Source organism: Alosa pseudoharengus, unplaced genomic scaffold, assembly GCF_046254945.1.
Source record: "Alosa pseudoharengus isolate Yale_2024_CS ecotype anadromous, Long Island Sound unplaced genomic scaffold, YU_APseudo_1.1 YU_APseudo_1.1_scf_12, whole genome shotgun sequence".
NCBI classification, from domain to species: Eukaryota; Metazoa; Chordata; class Actinopteri; order Clupeiformes; family Clupeidae; genus Alosa; species Alosa pseudoharengus.
The window spans coordinates 31,402,648-31,421,256 of NW_027468587.1; the positions used below are offsets into that span (position 1 = coordinate 31,402,648).

The following is an 18,609-nucleotide window of genomic DNA, read 5'->3' on the forward strand; positions in this document are numbered from 1 at the left end:
TGAAATTTCCGTGAAACTCACACGGATTTCGATTCAATGCAAGTTAATGACACTCGTATCCCGTGGCTATTTCACGGATCCCCGTTTAAACAACTGAGTGCAGATTTCGTTCAACGGACGTTGTTATCTTATTGGGAAACACACTTTTGATACTTTCAGTTCGATTTTTATTGCCTTTTTTAGTGTCTGTGTAATGTTAGCCTGTCAGGCGTTGCATTCCATCCCTGTTTCAACAACTGAGTGCAGATTTCGCTCAACGGAAGTTACATTTCCGTGAAACACACACGGATTTCGTTCCAATGCAAGTTAATGACAATATATTCCGTGGCTATTTCACGGATCCCCGTTTAACAACTGAGTGCAGATTTCGCTCAACGGATGTTGTTATCTTATTGGGAAACACACTTTTGATACATTCAGTTCGATTTTTATGTAATGTTAGCCTGTCAGGCGTTGCATTCCATCCCTGTTTCAACAACTGAGTGCAGATTTCGCTCAACGGAAGTTGACATTTCCGTGAAACACACACGGATTTCGTTCCAATGCAAGTTAATGACAATATATTCCGTGGCCCACACACGGATCCCCCGTTTCAACAACTGAGTACAGATTTCGGTCAACTGACTTTTATAACTTTGGGATACATGGATATTGAATAATTACAGTCGTTTCAGGACTGCATATTTGCCGTTGGCTTAAATTATGCCCTCATTTAAGTGGGATATTTAATAAAAACGTTCTCACTTCTCATTTCAGCGAGGCATAGTAACCGTTGCTAGGTAAACAAAGCCCATGTCAGAAGCGTATCCCCAGAGAATGTCAACTTAAAAAGAATAGCTTACTGATAGCACTAGTTCTTTCGTCTCAATACTGATTATGAAGTTGTTATAAATGTAATACACTACTGCAGAAATGTTTATATTGCTTAAGGTGGAAATAAAGTTCTTTGGCAAAGAGATGCATTCTGGGAAGTGATGTGTTTAAATGTAATGGCTACATATACCCAAGTTTCTTTCATTCGGAGATTTATGCTCATTATTTTACAAATTTGAGCAAGGATATAAAATATTAAGACTGTACTTTTTCATTGCTATTGATATTTTGGCGCAATTTTGTGCATCGCGTCACTGTGTGCGACGATCCCAGAAACCATTGCCTGGGCGAGATTCCGAGCGGTAAGTACAAGGGTCTAATAAGCAAGAGAAATGCATAGGCATTTAACATGTCTAAAATTGAGTTTTGGCCAAAACAATTATGTCCTCCTATTTGTTTATTTCGAACTCCACTGTAAGAGCTGTATTTGAAAGAGACTGACATAATACAATTCTTTGTTGCATCAAAATAAAATGCAACGTACTTAGCCAGAGCCTCTGCTAGCTAGATAGATTAGCTAATTCGGAACTCTGCTGTTGGTTTATTTACATTGATTTGGACGTGTACTTTTGGCATCGCCAGCTATGTGGCACAATTTGCATATATGTGTAACACGCTTCCACCTAATTTCTGCGCCAGCAAAATTTTGTGTTCAGGGCTCAACATTAACTTTCTGAAGTAGCAGCTACTTGCCAACTGGGCAACCAGACATGGGCTTTTGGATGCCACATTAGCAGCTAGCTAAGCCAAATGGTTTCATCCTGTATAGTTCATGCTACTACTTGAAGTTAAAGCGTTTATAAGTCTGGCAAGGCTAAGTTTATACAAGTACCCAGCGAGCCACAGACACACAGACGATTGTTGCTTTATATATTATGATAGATAGATGGTGCAGATCAGCAGGGGTTGTTTTTTTTTTTTGGGGGGGGGGGGGGGTATGCAAAAGTAGTAGTAGTAGGCGCCAAGTGGATATGATATCTTATGTGTGTGCAATGTACGCATGTGCTTCAATCATTCTTGTGTAGAATATAACATGAATGGTTACTGAGCAATTTGATGGTCAGGCGATTAGAGTCAAGGAGATTCTATTCTTGTAGAACATGTAACTAGTAATCATATCATATCTATCATTTTTGCTAATAATGTAGAGATAAAATATCATTCTAACAATGTTTTTTGTCTTTGTTACAGATAATTTACGAGATACATGCTTGTCTCTCTCTCTCTCTCTCTCTCTCACACACACACACACAGACACACACACTCACCCTTTCATTCTCATATAGTAAGTATTCCAAGATTTTTATTTTCACAAATTTGAAAGACACTAAATTGTTACTTCATTATTGTTAACCTGAAGAGCATCGGATTCTGTTAAATATCCAATTGGCATTGGGGGAACACCGAATCATCAATCCACGTTTAATGTAGGAACAGCAAATCGCATAGTGTTATACTAGATACCCTGAGTTGGTCCCAAATATCAGTCTTGAAATAGATGAAATCTTGTTTATTACAGGATTGCCTTTATTACAACTGAGTTGAAAGACTGAACATGTTGTTTAATGGTTCAATCTCTCTAAACAACTGAGGAATTTGTATTTTTAAACAATAGCAATTCTAATTACCGGTATGCTTTTCTTGTTGATTTTTTGCAGCCTGTCATGGGAGGGTTAAAAAAAAAAATGCCCTGCATGTCTTGCATCCATTTTTAATGGGTGCAAAATATGCCCAGTATGCACGGCACCACAGCCACAGAAGCTGAGGCAAAAAAAACAACTAGAAAGCTTCAATGAAAAAAAGGAAACCTGGGAGGCCAATACCAAAAAGAATCAACTGACCTCCCATCTGATGGATGATGCTATTATTCTGGTAAGTCATTTGTGCTACATTCAGTGTCGGTGCTCCGCACAAGCAGAACATGCACTGCGCGTGGGGCACCAAGTGCCTGGGGGGCACCAAAAAAATATAGCTCGTAGAAAATCATCATGACGCAAATCCTCAAATTGTGGCGGGTCTTTTATTTAGGCTACTTAGGTTGTGCAAACCACAGGCCTTTATTCGAGGCAGGCATTTATTTCTTATAAGGCTTCTGTTGAATAATTTTATGTAAAGCCTGTGCTAACAGTTCTCCTGCCCGCTACCGCATCTGTGTGAGCGCGTCCCTACTGGATATTGTGGCCTGTTCACACGTTATGTCTCTTCCTTGCAAACTTGACTAGCTAAACCATTAATGAAAGCAAAGCAACCAGTTACATCTTCATAAAATGTCAATTTGCCAGGCATGCCTTCATGGACAACAGGCCTAAGGTATTTTTTCCTGCGTTTTATGGTGAGACACATTTGGAGTGGCATGGTATCAAAAGCAGAAGATTCTCGGTCTAGTTTGGATTTATGCCTAATTAACTTTTGGATTGTTTGATTATATTGCTCAATGTTGGAACTCATGGCCAATATCAAATATGATTGGTATTTTATGCTTCAATGTTCAGTTTAAATTTAGTTCAAACTGTGTCAGGTTTTCCATCCGCTGTTTATTTGCGAGCCAATAGCCACTTCATTCATTTTTTGCACATTAACCTTACTGTGTGTAGCCAAGCCTTATGCCATACCCAAGTAGCCTAAATCAAGGTAATTTTTAATTATGCATGATTTATTTTGTTATTGAATTCGTAGGCTGGGATTCTTCTCAGCAACAATTATGTTTAAAGGTAGCCTACTGCTTTAGCCTTCAGAAGGGGCAGGCAGCCAGGCTACTGACAGAGCGACGTTGGAGACCCATAGTAGATTTACGACTTTTCATTGCCAACAGTAGGCCTATTAAACCAACCAACAATATAAAGTATCCAAAATAGTGGGGGCACCAGAGTGGCACCATGCATTTGTGCTTTGGGCACCCAAATGGCTAGCACAGGCCCTGGTTACATTACCATAGTACTAATGTTAGGTTAAAGGTTGTATCAGCGATGATGAGCGATTTGTAAAGACAAAACACTTTTATAATGTTCAGCTAATATTTTCTCATGGTCGGCTAGCTCTCCTGTCATTCTAGGCGCTGAAAAAGACTCTGGTATTTTTACGCAGCCCATGCACCACAAACCGCGGAGTCTACCGGACATTAACATTGTGGTTGGTAGTACACCACTAACAATAACCAAGCATTGCATGGATTTTTTAAAAATGAATACTGGTGGTAAGGTTGAGTTATCTCTTGTGTGTCTTGTTTGGTCCTCAGACAAAATATAAAATGAGTTATATATCGGACAAAAACGTCTGCTAAGAAATTTGAACATAAACAATAACAAAAACACAGGCAATATCCGCCAGGATCACTGATACAACCTTTAAGAATGAAGTGTCAAAATGAGTAATACCTCTACTATGCTCCTGTAGTGACACGTTCATACATGAATCATGCACACATGCAAATAGACATGCACACCAAACCCACGCACATATTTTCACACCTTTCCCACATACACTCTCAACAAGTACATTCTCAACTAGTACATTCTCAACTAGTGCATTCCCGTAGCATCTGCTAGCCCGTAGCGTGTTGTAATTTATATGTATGTTGCTTTGGATAAAAGCGTCTGCTAAATACATAAACGTAAACATATATCACTGGCACAATTTATAAATGTTTTTTTAAAGTAACAGGGTTTTTTTTTTTTCAGATTGAGAAGCTCAATGCTGTGGGCTGGAGTCCCGTCCTCCTTCTTGAATACCCAAAGAGAAACCCACAAATGCTTCTCCCTCAGGGCCTGAGGTTAAGTGGGGGGGAAAGTAAATGCCTCAATAACATTAAGGACATTTTCACCTTAATGGTTAAAGGTGATTCCACATTTTCTATACATTATAACGTCTCTATACAACCCCAATTCTGAAAAATGTGGGACACTGAAAATTAGATGACATCAAATAACAAAATGTACAGAAAAATATCATGACATCACTCCTACATTTCACATTTGACCTTATTGTACATTGTGTATTGTTTGTGTTGCTTGTATTCTTTCAGGAAAGAAAGCGCTGACCGATCCAAACAATTTGCCGGGTCAATGAGAGGAGGCCATCTTCATGTCAGAAAATGTGGCTTTCCACCAAGTGTAGATTAGCAATGGTAATTGCGTTAGGGAAGAAAGTCAGTTGCGGAGAATGTAAGATACAGGCCCTAATCTGTACACTGTATGATGAATTATATGATATGCTTGTTATTTGTGTTCTGTATGTATGTTAACATTTTGATTAACATTCTACTATTTGCTTATGTCAAACAGTTTCTAGAAAAGGAAGTGAAGAACAAGAGTGCCCCCACAACAGCCCTATGTACAAGCAGCAGTACAGAAGAGTACTAAAAAAGAGAAAGACAAAGGTTATTTCCATACACAAAATTGCAAATAAAACAATGGATGATGTAACAGTACTTTTTGATCACTTTTAAAAATGTATAATGGCACTGCGGAATAATTGAAATCAGTGATCAGTAACTGTCAGTATCAGTAATCGTACCAGATATTGCGTTTGTTCATCTTTGTGTTTATGTTCAAAATCCCGAACAAGACACGCCAGAGATAACTCACCCCTATATTATATATAAATATAATATAAAGTATTCTCTGAAAAATATTCATGGCATGTTTTAGTATTGTTAGAGATGCTACCAACCCCAGAATGTTTGTCTGCAGTTACTCTATGTTCCAGTTTATGGGACTGTGTAAATTGACCAGGATGTTTTACAGCTCGTATAGGGAATGTAAAGTGAGTGGACCATGAGGAGATATTAACTGAACATCATAAAAAGTGTTACGTGTCTACAAAACGCTGATAGTCACTGATGTGAAGTGTTAAAATTTGAATGTTAAGTTGAGTGCAATGTTATCTTTTTAAGCAAGACACTATTTTTCTATGTCTTTGTTTGCCTGCCACAGGGGAAGATGGAGATCCTAATAGATTGGGTGCCTTCCAAAATGTGGTGAGTTGGTTATCTTTTACACCAGATACTCACAATTACACAAAGGGAAATTACGTTGTTCCAGCAGCCATACATATACTGTAGGACATGTAAATGTACCAGATTTAGTTATTATAGTCTATGCTATAATTTAGTTATATACCGGTACTGCAGGCTACATGTAAACATATATACCGTAAATCAGTTTATATTGTAACACTCCTGTGTACCTGATGTTTTAGATGGATAGAAAGATACTTTATTGATCCCCAAGGGGAAATTCAAGTATGAACAGTAGGGTTTTATGGCAATTGGTAGTAGAGTGTTGTCTGGGGTGAGTGTGAGCTATAAACTATTTTTTATTCATTTGCACTCTGAACTTGTAAATGTACTAACCTGAGATGTTGATAATGTAACTTTTGTCAATTCAGAATGTCAGGGCCCAGTTTTTTTTATTTCCATACTGTGGAGTATTCAGATATTTTATTAGTTGTAACACTATTATGACATTGGTTAATCTAAACATCCCTCCACTAGAATATCTAATCAAACTGGAATACAGGTTACAGTCTTTTTCACTAACCATCTTCCCCCTTTTTTCTCAGCGGGAAAACCTGTCTGCCAACCTGGGAGCCTGCAAGATAAAGATCTACACACACACACACACACACACTCACTCACTCACTCACTCACTCAACAGTCAACAAATATTTTAGCTGAGTGTTGTTCTTTTGTATTTTTTTATATAATATAAGTTAATAAAGACTACTAGTTGCCATATTGAATAGGAAGTATCACACATGTTTTACCACCCTGTTTTCTCAACAGAATCACCGTGTTGTGTGTTGTTAGCTTGTCTCCCACTACTTCTTGTATTGCAGTTGTTAGGACAAACTGGCAGAAGAACTTTCATTCACTAAACATTTAAAAGTGCCACAGAGTAATTACTGCTTTTGATATTTGTTTTAAGTCATTGTTGCTATTGTAGTATACTTGCTGTTGTTTTTGACTGTGGTCTAGAGGGTCCAGGTGCCTTGTGGCATGGGAGCTCCTGTTACTTCTTACATCAGTAAGTGCATCGATGATGTGACACACACAAAGACCCGGCTAACTGGAAGACATGACAGGAGATGTCCATAGGCTGCCGAGAACGCCTTCAGAGCCAAGGATGAAACTGATCTGAGAACAACGAGAGCCAAACTTTCCCCTAGCATCAGTAAAGCAAAACAGGAATACACACAAAAGATAACCTGCCATTTCAAAGACAGCAGAGACACATAGAGCATTCCCATCATGTGCATATAGCAAATTCTACTACAGCGCAGTCAGAGCCAGACAGTAACGGAGTACATTTACTTGAGTACACCAAGCACCTCATAACATCTATATTGTGCTTTTACCTGATGCAAGTGTTTTGATATGAAATAAACATAATTTGCATGACATGGTCAGTTCTGCTGGTCAGTTTTGACCTACGCGACAGCCCTGCAAAGTACCATCCACACAGCTATTCGGCTGCATTTTTTGACAGTTTTCAAGTTCAATTTATTTCTTTGTCCCAAATGGGCAATTTGATTGCAGACAGGATCACATACCACACGACATAAATAGGTCTGACAATGCCTAAAAAGTCAGTAAAACCAAGATAAAACTTAATTAAATAAGTTAGATATAAGAGGAGGAAGTGAATGAATATGGGGGGGGGGGTCACTAAATGGACAAATCTATCTTTTCCTGTTGTGTACATTCAGTACTTGAATAGAAAAGGGGATGAAGGAATTTTTGTACCTATGGTTAAAAGCAATAGGATGCCAACAAACGCAAGCCAGGTGGCAGCAGCACGTATTCAGAATACAGGGGATGGCTTGTGTCTTGATATATTTGTATCGCTTTGTTGAACACCTGCTTATTAAAATATTCGGTGAGACTAACAAACTTCACTCCCACTATCTTACTGGCCACATTTACTATCTTGGAAAGTGCATTTTTGTCTCTGATGGTGACATTTCCATACCAGCAGATAATGGAGAATGTGAGGATTGACTCAATAAAAGCTTTGTAAAACAATGCCATCAATGTTTTGTCCACCTGAGACTTAGCCAGTTTCCTAAGTGCAGAGAGTCTTTGTTGCCCTCTCTTGCACACCGAGGTGGTGTTCAGGTCGAACTTAAGCCGGTCATCAATCAAGGTGCCTAGGTACTTGTAAGATGATACAATTTCAACATCTTGATCGTTGATGACACTGTGCTTTGGAACAGGGGGAAGGCGTCTGAAATCTATGGACATGTCCTTGGTTTTACTGATGTTCAGATGCAAAAAAGCATCTTCACACCATGACACAAATTCATTGATAACAGGGCCATGCTCATTCTCATGGGAATTCAGGAGACTGACAATTACAGAGTCATCTGCAAATTTTAGAATGTGCCTGTTGTCATACTGGCTGCGGCAGTCATTGTTGTACAGTATGTACAACAGGGGGGAGAGAACACACCCCTGAGGTGAGCCTGTGGATGATGTTGGGCCACTGGACAGCACTTTATTTACCCTCACTCTCTGAACTCTGCGTGAGGAAATCAAGTAGCCAACCAATCAGGCTTGGGTCAAGGCTAAAGTTGTTCAGTAGTTTCTCAATCAGTAGGTGGGGTTGGATGGTGTTAAATGCCGAGGAGAAATCTACAAAGAGCAACCTTGCATGATTCCCACTTTCCTCCAGGTGTTTATAGAGAAGACTTAGTAGAGTGATGGTAGCATCCTGCACCCCCCTCTTGGCCCTATAGGCAAACTGGGAAGGATCGATCCAAGAGAGGTTGCACCTTGATTAGGAGCTCAGCTTTAATCAGCTTCTCTAAGGATTTTGCAATAAGAGATTTTGGATGCACACAAGTTCATGGATCAAACCAAGCACCTCATAACATCTATATTGTGCTTTTATCTGATATATGCAATGATATATGTAGGCTACCTCATGTGCAAAAATGGGAAAATAACATGTATTTAAAAATATTACAAATGTTGCAAGCTTTTGACTTTATAGTCAAGCAGGTGATACATCTTAATAATTCAAGCATGTTTCTCATGTTATATATACAAATATTTTTGTAATTTTGAAATTATAGCTATTTCTGTAATTAGACTACATGCCCCATGACGTGTAGCGTTCATTTCAACGCTGCTTTATAACAATGGCGCCGAATTTGTAGTTCATTAAAACGGCTTTGTATTAAAACATAAACAAATTATTGTTAGGATGCACACTGGCACAGACGACTTTTGCTGGGTATAATATGTAGAGAAATAGTTAAAGCAAGTTAGTACATGACTCATTGGCATTCAATGAAAAGAAGTATAATTCCACAAAATATCGAAAAACGTGTACAGTAGGCTACTTCTGACCCTTGTTGCTAGGCAACGCCCCGTAGGCCTACCTGCTTGGCTGAAGAATAAGGAGGCTCATTATCCTAATCTTTGCTGTTCAAAGCAACATATAAATATATAAAACGATATAACACTTAAATTGAACAGGGAATAAATTAAGATGTTGATCAGACTGTAATAAGGACAAGCAATAGGCTAATAAACAAATGCCCATTCAATCAATGATATAATAACAAGTTGCTTACTGTTTAATGGACTAAGTGCATGTTGAACAAATGTGCCTTTAGACCCCTTTTAAAACACTGTAAACTATCACAGGAACAAAGAGCACTGTGCAACTTATTGCACCCACATGGAACCACTGAGGAAGAGTCTTGAATTTAGCGTTCATGAGTGGTCGACAGAACAAATGGTAATCAGAAGACAGCAGTGGGCGGTTGGGGAAGTACATCTTGATCATTGAATTAAAATAACAAGGAGCAGATCCAGTCAGTGTCCTATAGGCCAAAGTGAGAGATTTCAATGTAATGCTGGCTACTACAGGGGGAGTGTAGGAGAATAGGCCTAGGAGTGGATATGCATGCCCGATATCCATACCCCATCTGCTGGAACATTGGCTCATATATGTATTTTCACTGACACATTATCTATGTATCTATCTCATTTTAATTATGATAGCCATAGTACATGTGAGATTACAACAATAATAATGAAAGTAGTAATACAAACTGAAATGACTAAATGAATGAATTCCTTTATTGTTATTGCATTGGGAAAGAAGCTATTTCTAAATCTGCTAGTGCTAATCTGCTTGTTTTTAGACTCTGTAACATAGGTGGCTAACTGTTTCCAATTGTCCTGTTCTGTTCATGGTACACCAAAACTGTCACACTTGGATATTGAATCAATTACGATGAAAAACACGTAGCTTATCAACAAAGAAAAGTGAGATTGCTTTATGATGATAGATGCTTTACTTTTCCAAAAGATGTTGACACATTAAAGGAAATGACATGTAGTATTGTGATCCTTCTTTATGATCTGCCGCTGCTGCTGGTGGTGTTTGTGGTGCTGGTGGTGTTTGTGCTGCTGTTGGTGTTGCTGCTGGTGCTGGTGATGGGGGTGATGGTGGTGCCTCAACAGACTGCTGCAGCTCAACAGATTAAAGGAAAAGCACATTATTGTTAGATATGTGTGTACAAATCTGTTTTAGTCTGTAAAACACACTGGTATGCAAAAGGTTTTAGACAGGTTCATGCATTTGTATATATACCTGGAGATTGTAATACGCATTGTATGAGCGTACCACCTGCCTCAGCTTTTCAGCAGTGAAAGCTTTACGCCCTTCACCTTTTCCATAAAAAATGGCAAACAATGCATCATTACTGGTTTTATCATATACTCTTATGAAAAGTCAAATCATGTTGCAACAGCTGTGTGCATGCAGTTGAAACAGTAATAGTTGGTCAATATTAACATACCGTCACTGACTGAGGCAAAGGGCAATTCCTCAGGCCACCAAGGCGGCCTGTGTTGTGGCAGATATTCAGACCGAGACAAACCCTGACTCAGTGCTGAGATAGAAGGGTGTTAAAGTGTAATCAGATTCAGTAGTCTGCATCATTTTGATCTTTAAATAAGGAAATTGAAAACATACAATGCCAGTCATACCATGTTCTTTTATCAGACGGCCAATTGCCATCCGGCAATGTGTGCCACTGATATCAGGGTCAACGTATGGCCTCTCACCCCCCAAAGCATCTGTAAGACAGTACGCTCAGTGTCATTAAAAACAAATGTTAAGGTTCCTTTTCTGAACTTCAAGAAAGGATTGACACAGAAACAAACCTTAACACCACTTTCATTTATACATACCACTTGACACACCCCTATTAGTGTACATGTTTAGCAGCTCAGCCTTCCTGTCATTGGTCCAAAAGGCCTCAAGATACTTTGGCCCTAAATGAACCGTAACCGGGAAAAAAACCCTTAAAATCCATTATCAATTCGGTTTGTGTTGCCATGTCAATATCATTTTTATCAAAACTCAGGGCCAGATTGTGACCATACTAAAATAATTGTTCTTCCATTGAATGTCATCTTCGATAGATCTCATCATTGAAATGTTGTTGAATAAAAACATATTACATATACCTGTGAAATTAACGGTGGGTGACTCACTGCTGAAGTCAACCCATACGGCAAAAGCCAGGGGTGCTCCAGCCTCACCACCGCACCAATTCTTCATCTGAAAACAATATTAAAAATATTATACTTTCCCTCTCTTTTAAAAGCAGCCTCCCTCCCTTTCTTTCTTCACTGCACCCAATATTAGCATGAATTGAGACATGTCCCACTGTATTCTGAAAGCCTGACCTACTTTCCTGCAGACTTTTGCATATCATACGATCAGTGTTCATAACTCTATACATGGCACTATTTTGTATATTGGCGAACGAGGTACACATATGATAAGTTTTGAGCTCCAACTCAAAGGCAAAGCAGTTTCAGCCATGCAAACCATATATTTTCTGAAAGCTGGTCAGTTGTAGGTGTGATTTAACATACATTAGGACATGTCATGTGGTTACTATGGTCATATTGTGGTTGTTGCTAGGGTAAATTGAATGGTTGCTATGGTGTTGCTAAGGTAGATATGGTGGTTGCTATGCAAAATAACATGGTTGCTATGGTGGTTGTTAGGGTAAGCATGTTGGTTGCTATGGTGGTTGCTAGCTTGACATTATACAAGTGGTTGCTAGGGTAATTAAGATGGTTGCTTGGGTGTTGCTAGGGTAATTAAGGTGGTTGCTTGGGTGTTGCTAGGGTACATATGGTGGCAAAATAACAAAGCAGTAGAATTGCTAACGTTTAGCCATTTTTACATTTTTAGCCAAAAAACTCACTTATGTTGGTCTGATCAGTATGAAATCAGAATATGTTGAACAACGGGACACATCCAGTCGGTGGATTATTCCCGGAAGGAGATAAACGGTTCGAAACATACAAGGTTTCCCTCTTCTGCCGCGGTAACGCTAGGTGCTAGAGGGATGGGACCAAGACGCACGGCACCGCCTTGAGGCCCCTGACAAGTGTTCCAAAGGTGGGATATCTGAGACACCCACAAAAAAAACAGTGAAGGAAAAACTTTAAAAAAGTTGACCACTCCCACTTCAGAGGTGGAGTTTTGGGTGGTAGCATGGAGCTACGAGGCTGAAATTCAAGTCAGACCTTCTGCACAAGACCCACATAGAGCGTGCAAAGTTTCATCGCTCTAGCTGTAACGCAAAGCATTGTGCCTACTTTTTTGGCAATTTAAAGCAACACCAAAGAACTTTTCCTCTGTCGCACGCACTATTTGTTTATCCAGCACCAGCTTTGCAAATAACAATGTCCACAGACAAGGTAGAATATGTTGCATGATTTTATGAAAGTACGATGTATTGCGACATCAGATGCAAGTCAAATTTGTAGTTTCTCATGTCTCATTCCATCGAACTACATATCCGCTACCCGATCCGGCAAACTTACATAGTGCGGTTATAGCCGATAGAGGGCCTCGAAGCGGATGCAGAAAGTGCCGTTCACCCTGTTACGAGTTGATGAACCACTGAAACGATTTTGGAAACACTATTTTAAGGTACAAAAAACTCTTTGGTGTTGCTTTAACATTTAGCCATTTTTCAATTTTTAGCCAAAAAGCACACTTATGTTGATCCGATCAGTATGAAATCAGAATATGTTGAACAACAGGACATCACAAACAAGCCAGGCTCAGTTTGGAGTCGGTGGATTATTCCCGGAAGGAGATAAACGGTTCGAAACATACAAGGTTTCCCTCTGCTGGCGCGGTAAAGCTAGGTGCTAGAGGGATGGGACCAAAACGCACGGCACCACCTTGAGGCCCCTGACAAGTGTTCCAAAGGTGGGATCTCTGAGACACCCACAAAAAAAACTGTGAAGGAAAAACATAAAAAAAGTTGACCACTCCCATTTCAGAGGTGGAGTTTTGATATGTCAAAGTCAGTAGGAAGGTAGGACATGTCTTAATTAATTGACATCTAGAGGCTATAGGCTTTCAGAAAATATATGGTTTAGGTGGTCAATTCAGCTGTCCCTTAACAGTGTAGGCCTAAATATATCAGCTGTACAATGCGTTTCTCGATCTACAATATGGGCCTATGTACGCCTTATGATGCACCAAAGTCAGTGGGAAGGTGGGACATGTCTTAATGTATATTAATTGACATCTAGAGGCTATAGGCTTTCAGAAAATATATGGTTTAGGTGGTCAATTCAGCTGTCCCTTAACAGTGTAGGCCTAAATGTATCAGTTCAATCTACTTTCTACAATCTGTAGAAACAATCTAAATCTACAATATGGGCCTATATTTAGCACAGCGACAACCATATCTAGCAAAATCACAGTAAAAGTAATGTAAAAGTGATGTAAAATACCTGCCAATTGTCCTCTGTATCCACCGCTGCAGTAGACCATGATGTGAGGATGCACTCCATAACACAGCTGTTAATGGAAGCAAGGACTGAGGTGTCAAGGCCAGCATGCTTCAGCCTCTTCAGGAAGTTGACAAATGAGTAGCCAAACAAGGACAAACAAGGCCTTGCTTACATACTGGCTGTCTTGTAGTTTGACACCACTCTCCTTTCTGTGAGTGTTCTGTTGGAGTAATTTAATGAAATGCAACCCATACATCAGGATATCAGGAGCAAGGATCTGTGAAAACATAAGTAGAGGGGAGAAAAAAAGACATAAAGATATGTCGAGAAAACATTGCAGCACCATCCCTAAACAACACATCAGGACACCTTTCTTTCCTTTTTCATTTGATCACTACTGCAATTCATACACCTTGTACCCTTGTATACAGGTGAGACAAGGGTAAAACTGATGTGGGTATTTATTCTATTATAGAATAGGCTACTAAAATATAACTCCACAACTTCAAGTGTCAACACTGTAGTTTTGAAGGAGTATTTGTAGTTCTTATGCAGGAAAATCAGTATAGGCTACTTTGGACATTAAAAGCTGCATGCACTACGTAGTACACTCAGAAATGCATTATTTTGGAGATAGAAATGTTGCTTTGTTTTTCAGAAAAACGGTAGTAGCATAACAGAATTTTTTGTCACATGAATTACCCAGACCCAAAGAAACAAATAGCTTATTACGTGAAACTGACCTGCTTATAATTTAATGTCAAACACCATCTCAATCACCATCGCACTCATTTCGATAATTTAACCAAATAACCATAACAATTATTTATTTGGCTAATTATCACACATTTCTCCACGTCTTTTACCATTATAAGACATTCACTAAGAAATTGCACTAATTTCGCGTGATTCTAGTTGTTTTACAGCATGAAGGGTTTTTGGTCATGATAAGTATACCTATATTTTGTTCGAAACAACAAAAAACAACACCATTATTATTTATTTACTAAATTAACGTAGTTTAACTTACCTTACCCCACATAGCCAGCCAGCTCTCGCTCTACGATGCGTTTCCGCTTTCTTGTGGTGGCGTGTGTCACATGACAGCAACCAGCCTATCACACTGGGGCTGTTTCCTTTTTCGAGCGTCGCCCTGGGATCGTCGCACACAGTGACGCGATGCACAAAATTGCGCCAAAATATCAATAGCAATGAAAAAGTACAGTCTTAATATTTTATATCCTTGCTCAAATTTGTAAAATAATGAGCATAAATCTCCGAATGAAAGAAACTTGGGTATATGTAGCCATTACATTTAAACACATCACTTCCCAGAATGCATCTCTTTGCCAAAGAACTTTATTTCCACCTTAAGCAATATAAACATTTCTGCAGTAGTGTATTACATTTATAACAACTTCATAATCAGTATTGAGACGAAAGAACTAGTGCTATCAGTAAGCTATTCTTTTTAAGTTGACATTCTCTGGGGATACGCTTCTGACATGGGCTTTGTTTACCTAGCAACGGTTACTATGCCTCGCTGAAATGAGAAGTGAGAACGTTTTTATTAAATATCCCACTTAAATAAGGGCATCATTTAAGCCAACGGCAAATATGCAGTCCTGAAACGACTGTAATTATTCAATATCCATGTATCCCAAAGTTATAAAAGTCAGTTGACCGAAATCTGTACTCAGTTGTTGAAACGGGGGATCCGTGTGTGGGCCACGGAATATATTGTCATTAACTTGCATTGGAACGAAATCTGTGTGTGTTTCACGGAAATGTAACTTCCGTTGAGCGAAATCTGCACTCAGTTGTTGAAACAGGGATGGAATGCAACGCCTGACAGGCTAACATTACATAAAAATCGAACTGATTGTATCAAAAGTGTGTTTCCCAATAAGATAACAACATCCGTTGAGCGAAATCTGCACTCAGTTGTTAAACGGGGATCCGTGAAATAGCCACGGAATATATTGTCATTAACTTGCATTGGAACGAAATCCGTGTGTGTTTCACGGAAATGTAACTTCCGTTGAGAGGAAATCTGCACTCAGTTGTTGAAACAGGGATGGAATGCAACGCCTGACAGGCTAACATTACACAGACACTAAAAAAGGCAATAAAAATCGAACTGAATGTATCAAAAGTGTGTTTCCCAATAAGATAACAGTTGTTTAAACGGGGATCCGTGAAATAGCCACGGGATATGAGTGTCATTAACTTGCATTGAATCGAAATCCGTGTGAGTTTCACGGAAATTTCAGTGATTCCGTGGGCCCACCACGGATTTTGAGTTAAGCGTCCGTGGCTATTTCACGGATTCCCGTGAGACCAGGTTGGAATTAAATGTATATTGCTTGAAGTTGCTCGGTACAATGAATTATGTTTTTCATAATCAAAAATACTCTTTATTTAAAGTATACATAAATTATTAAAGTCACTCACATGTTTTTCTATTAATAATGAAGTATGGATTATAGTTTCTGAAAATAGTATAAGTCTATGCTACCTGGAATTATGTTTTTTCCCCTTAAAACATATGTTGTGATGGTCATTTTGTGGTGGAAATGACTGTGGTGGAAATGACATTGCATCACTGTCTTGCTGACTTTGTGGTGGAAATGACCTCAATTTGTGGTGGAAATGACTGTGATGGAAATGACATTCTCACAGTTTTCAGCCATATATAATTACATTCCATTGCCATACCCAGATACTTTTGGAGATAGGGCACAATGTATCCAAAATACACACAACTATGCTTTTTTTCCACTTATTTTGCAAATTTTGACAAAGTTACAGCTGTGGTGGAAATTACGTTGAATAAAAGACTTTTCAGACATTCAAATGAATCAGAAACCTCAGACTCACATACACTTTGTATTTTCTTTGTATGTTTTTGATGGAGGGAGATTTGGGAGCTGGCAGTGGCAACAATTATGAACTCAGGCAAGCATGGGTACACCTCAATGTTTACCTAGCGCAAAGCAGAGCACAGCTCTCACACAAGTAGCTGGTTGGTTGATTAGTAGTGATTTGTCTGTGTTTAGTGCTTGAGTCCTATGAGAATGAGAAACCTTAAGTTTTGTGCTGAGATGGCATGAGCAATCCATGCAGTAACTGTGCCTGAATCCCAGGCTGCCAAGCCTTGTACTGTACCTTTGTAAATTTGACATGTTCCTCCCACTAATTTGTGATTATGTTCTTGTTGTGCACTCTCGACTCAATTTTGGATTGCTTTGTATCCTGTGTCATATTGTATTATGCTAGTTCGTCTTGGTTGTTAATCAGCTACCAAGGGAGAAGTCCCCAGCCAATTGCACAGAGAAATGTAACATCTTCCCTCTGTGTAATTGAAATGACCCCTTTAATTTCTGTTCTGAAGCAGCACCTCATTCTGGTGTCCAACGTTGACAGCCCATGTTACAAAAGCTTCCAACTCCCAGAGTTAAAATTTCATGAAAGTTTTATTTCACAACCTTGAGCTTACCATCAGCAACTAGGCCTACTATATTTCCAAAGAAGAAAATGGTGAAATGAAAATGGTAAGGATCTTGTATCAAACAACAACAGGCTATATTATTGAGAACCAACTGCCTTTGGTTGAAATCCTCAAGGTTCTGACAGTAACACATCTTCCATAAAATGTTAAGTAGGCCCTACTGCAATAGTTACATTAATAAGGGTGCACCTAGAATTATTTATCTAATGTATTACTTGATACAGTGTTTTTGTATGAGAGGATACATTTCCTTTATTTATTTATTTATTTAGCCAGTTTATTTAAAACATAACTCTAAACATGGCTTAATATTAGGCTAGTCTTCTAACTTTCTGATAGGCCTATAGGCCAGGGGTTCCCAAAGTGGGGGTCGCGACCCGACGGCGAGGGGTGGGTCGCGAAATGATTTCTATAAATCAAATACATTTGGAAAAAATACAATTCTGAAAAATTATAACTGGATAAGATCACCATTCACTGTAACCACCGCAAGTCATCTGTCAGTCGGCATGGAGGACGCACTGGTTGAGCTGTCATGTGACCGCACTTTAAAGACAGATTTTAATTCCAAGACGCTTGCTGAGTTCTGGATTTCAGTCGAGAGGGAATATCCACAGCTATACAAGGCCGCGATGGACGTACTGACGCCGTTCTTTGCACTGACATATATTAAAAACAAATACAGATCGCGTCTAAATGTGGAGGATGATCTCCGTGTGGCCGTCTCCACAATTAAACCAAGAATGGTCTTGCTGTGTTCCGCGCATAGCGCGCATCCATCTCATTAGCAGTTTGTGGATATTACCCTGACCGAGATATTCTTCTGTTAAAGCAACACCAAATAATTTTTTGTACATTAAAATATTGTTTCCAAAATCATCAACTCGTAACAGGGTGAACAGCACTTCTGCATTCTCTTCGCGACCCTCTATCGGCTATAACCGCACTATGCAAGTTTGCCAGATCGGGTAGCGGATCTGTAGTTCGATGGAATGAGACATAAGAAAGTACAAATTTGATTTGCTTCTGATGTCGCAATACATTATACTTTCATAAAATCATGCAACGTACTCTACCTTGTCTGTAGACATCGTTATTTCCAAAGCCAGTGCTGGATAAACAAGCGTGCGTGCGACAGGAAAAGTGCTTTGGTGTTGCTTTAAAATGGAAATTAAAGTAATGTTTCAAAGTTAAGTTTGCACATGACAGCAATAATGTGCACTCATGGATATTATTTTTTGACTAAGGTATTCTGCTTTTATCATATAGTAAAGTTCTATATATATAGTAAAGTTCTATATGTAAAATCATAACAGGCTGCTCTGTTCTTTTGTGTTGTCGTTAAGCCCGTGTTTGGATAAGCCTAGTGCGTATGGCCGGTGCGCACATTTTATTTTATTTTTTGAGTCACATCCAGGGATAGTGTGGGTCGCCA

At 39.1% G+C, this 18,609-nt stretch overlaps 2 long non-coding RNA genes across 7 annotated transcripts; one reads left to right on the forward strand and one right to left on the reverse strand.

Moving 5' to 3' along the window:
• Nucleotides 1–2,084: 2,084 nt before the first annotated feature.
• Nucleotides 2,085–6,612, forward strand: LOC143119376 (uncharacterized). 3 transcript variants are annotated; one of them, XR_012986280.1, is made up of 7 exons: nt 2,085–2,158; nt 2,532–2,745; nt 4,551–4,707; nt 4,895–5,033; nt 5,154–5,248; nt 5,805–5,848; nt 6,433–6,612. It is a non-coding gene; the product is annotated as an uncharacterized LOC143119376 (long non-coding RNA). The 3 variants fall into 3 exon arrangements; XR_012986279.1 differs by lacking the exon at nt 2,085–2,158 and having other exon boundaries at nt 2,224–2,745; XR_012986281.1 differs by lacking the exon at nt 2,085–2,158 and having other exon boundaries at nt 2,224–2,745; nt 4,895–4,996.
• Nucleotides 6,613–9,934: 3,322 nt separating this feature from the next.
• LOC143119375 (uncharacterized) lies at nt 9,935–14,910 on the reverse strand. Of its 4 annotated transcripts, XR_012986278.1 has the most exons (9): nt 14,694–14,910; nt 13,836–13,940; nt 13,664–13,730; nt 11,360–11,453; nt 11,081–11,164; nt 10,877–10,966; nt 10,687–10,779; nt 10,479–10,555; nt 9,935–10,352 (listed from the first exon to the last, which is right to left on the reverse strand). It is a non-coding gene; the product is annotated as an uncharacterized LOC143119375 (long non-coding RNA). The 4 variants fall into 4 exon arrangements; XR_012986276.1 differs by having other exon boundaries at nt 13,664–13,940; nt 14,699–14,910; XR_012986275.1 differs by having other exon boundaries at nt 13,664–13,940.
• Nucleotides 14,911–18,609: the final 3,699 nt, after the last annotated feature.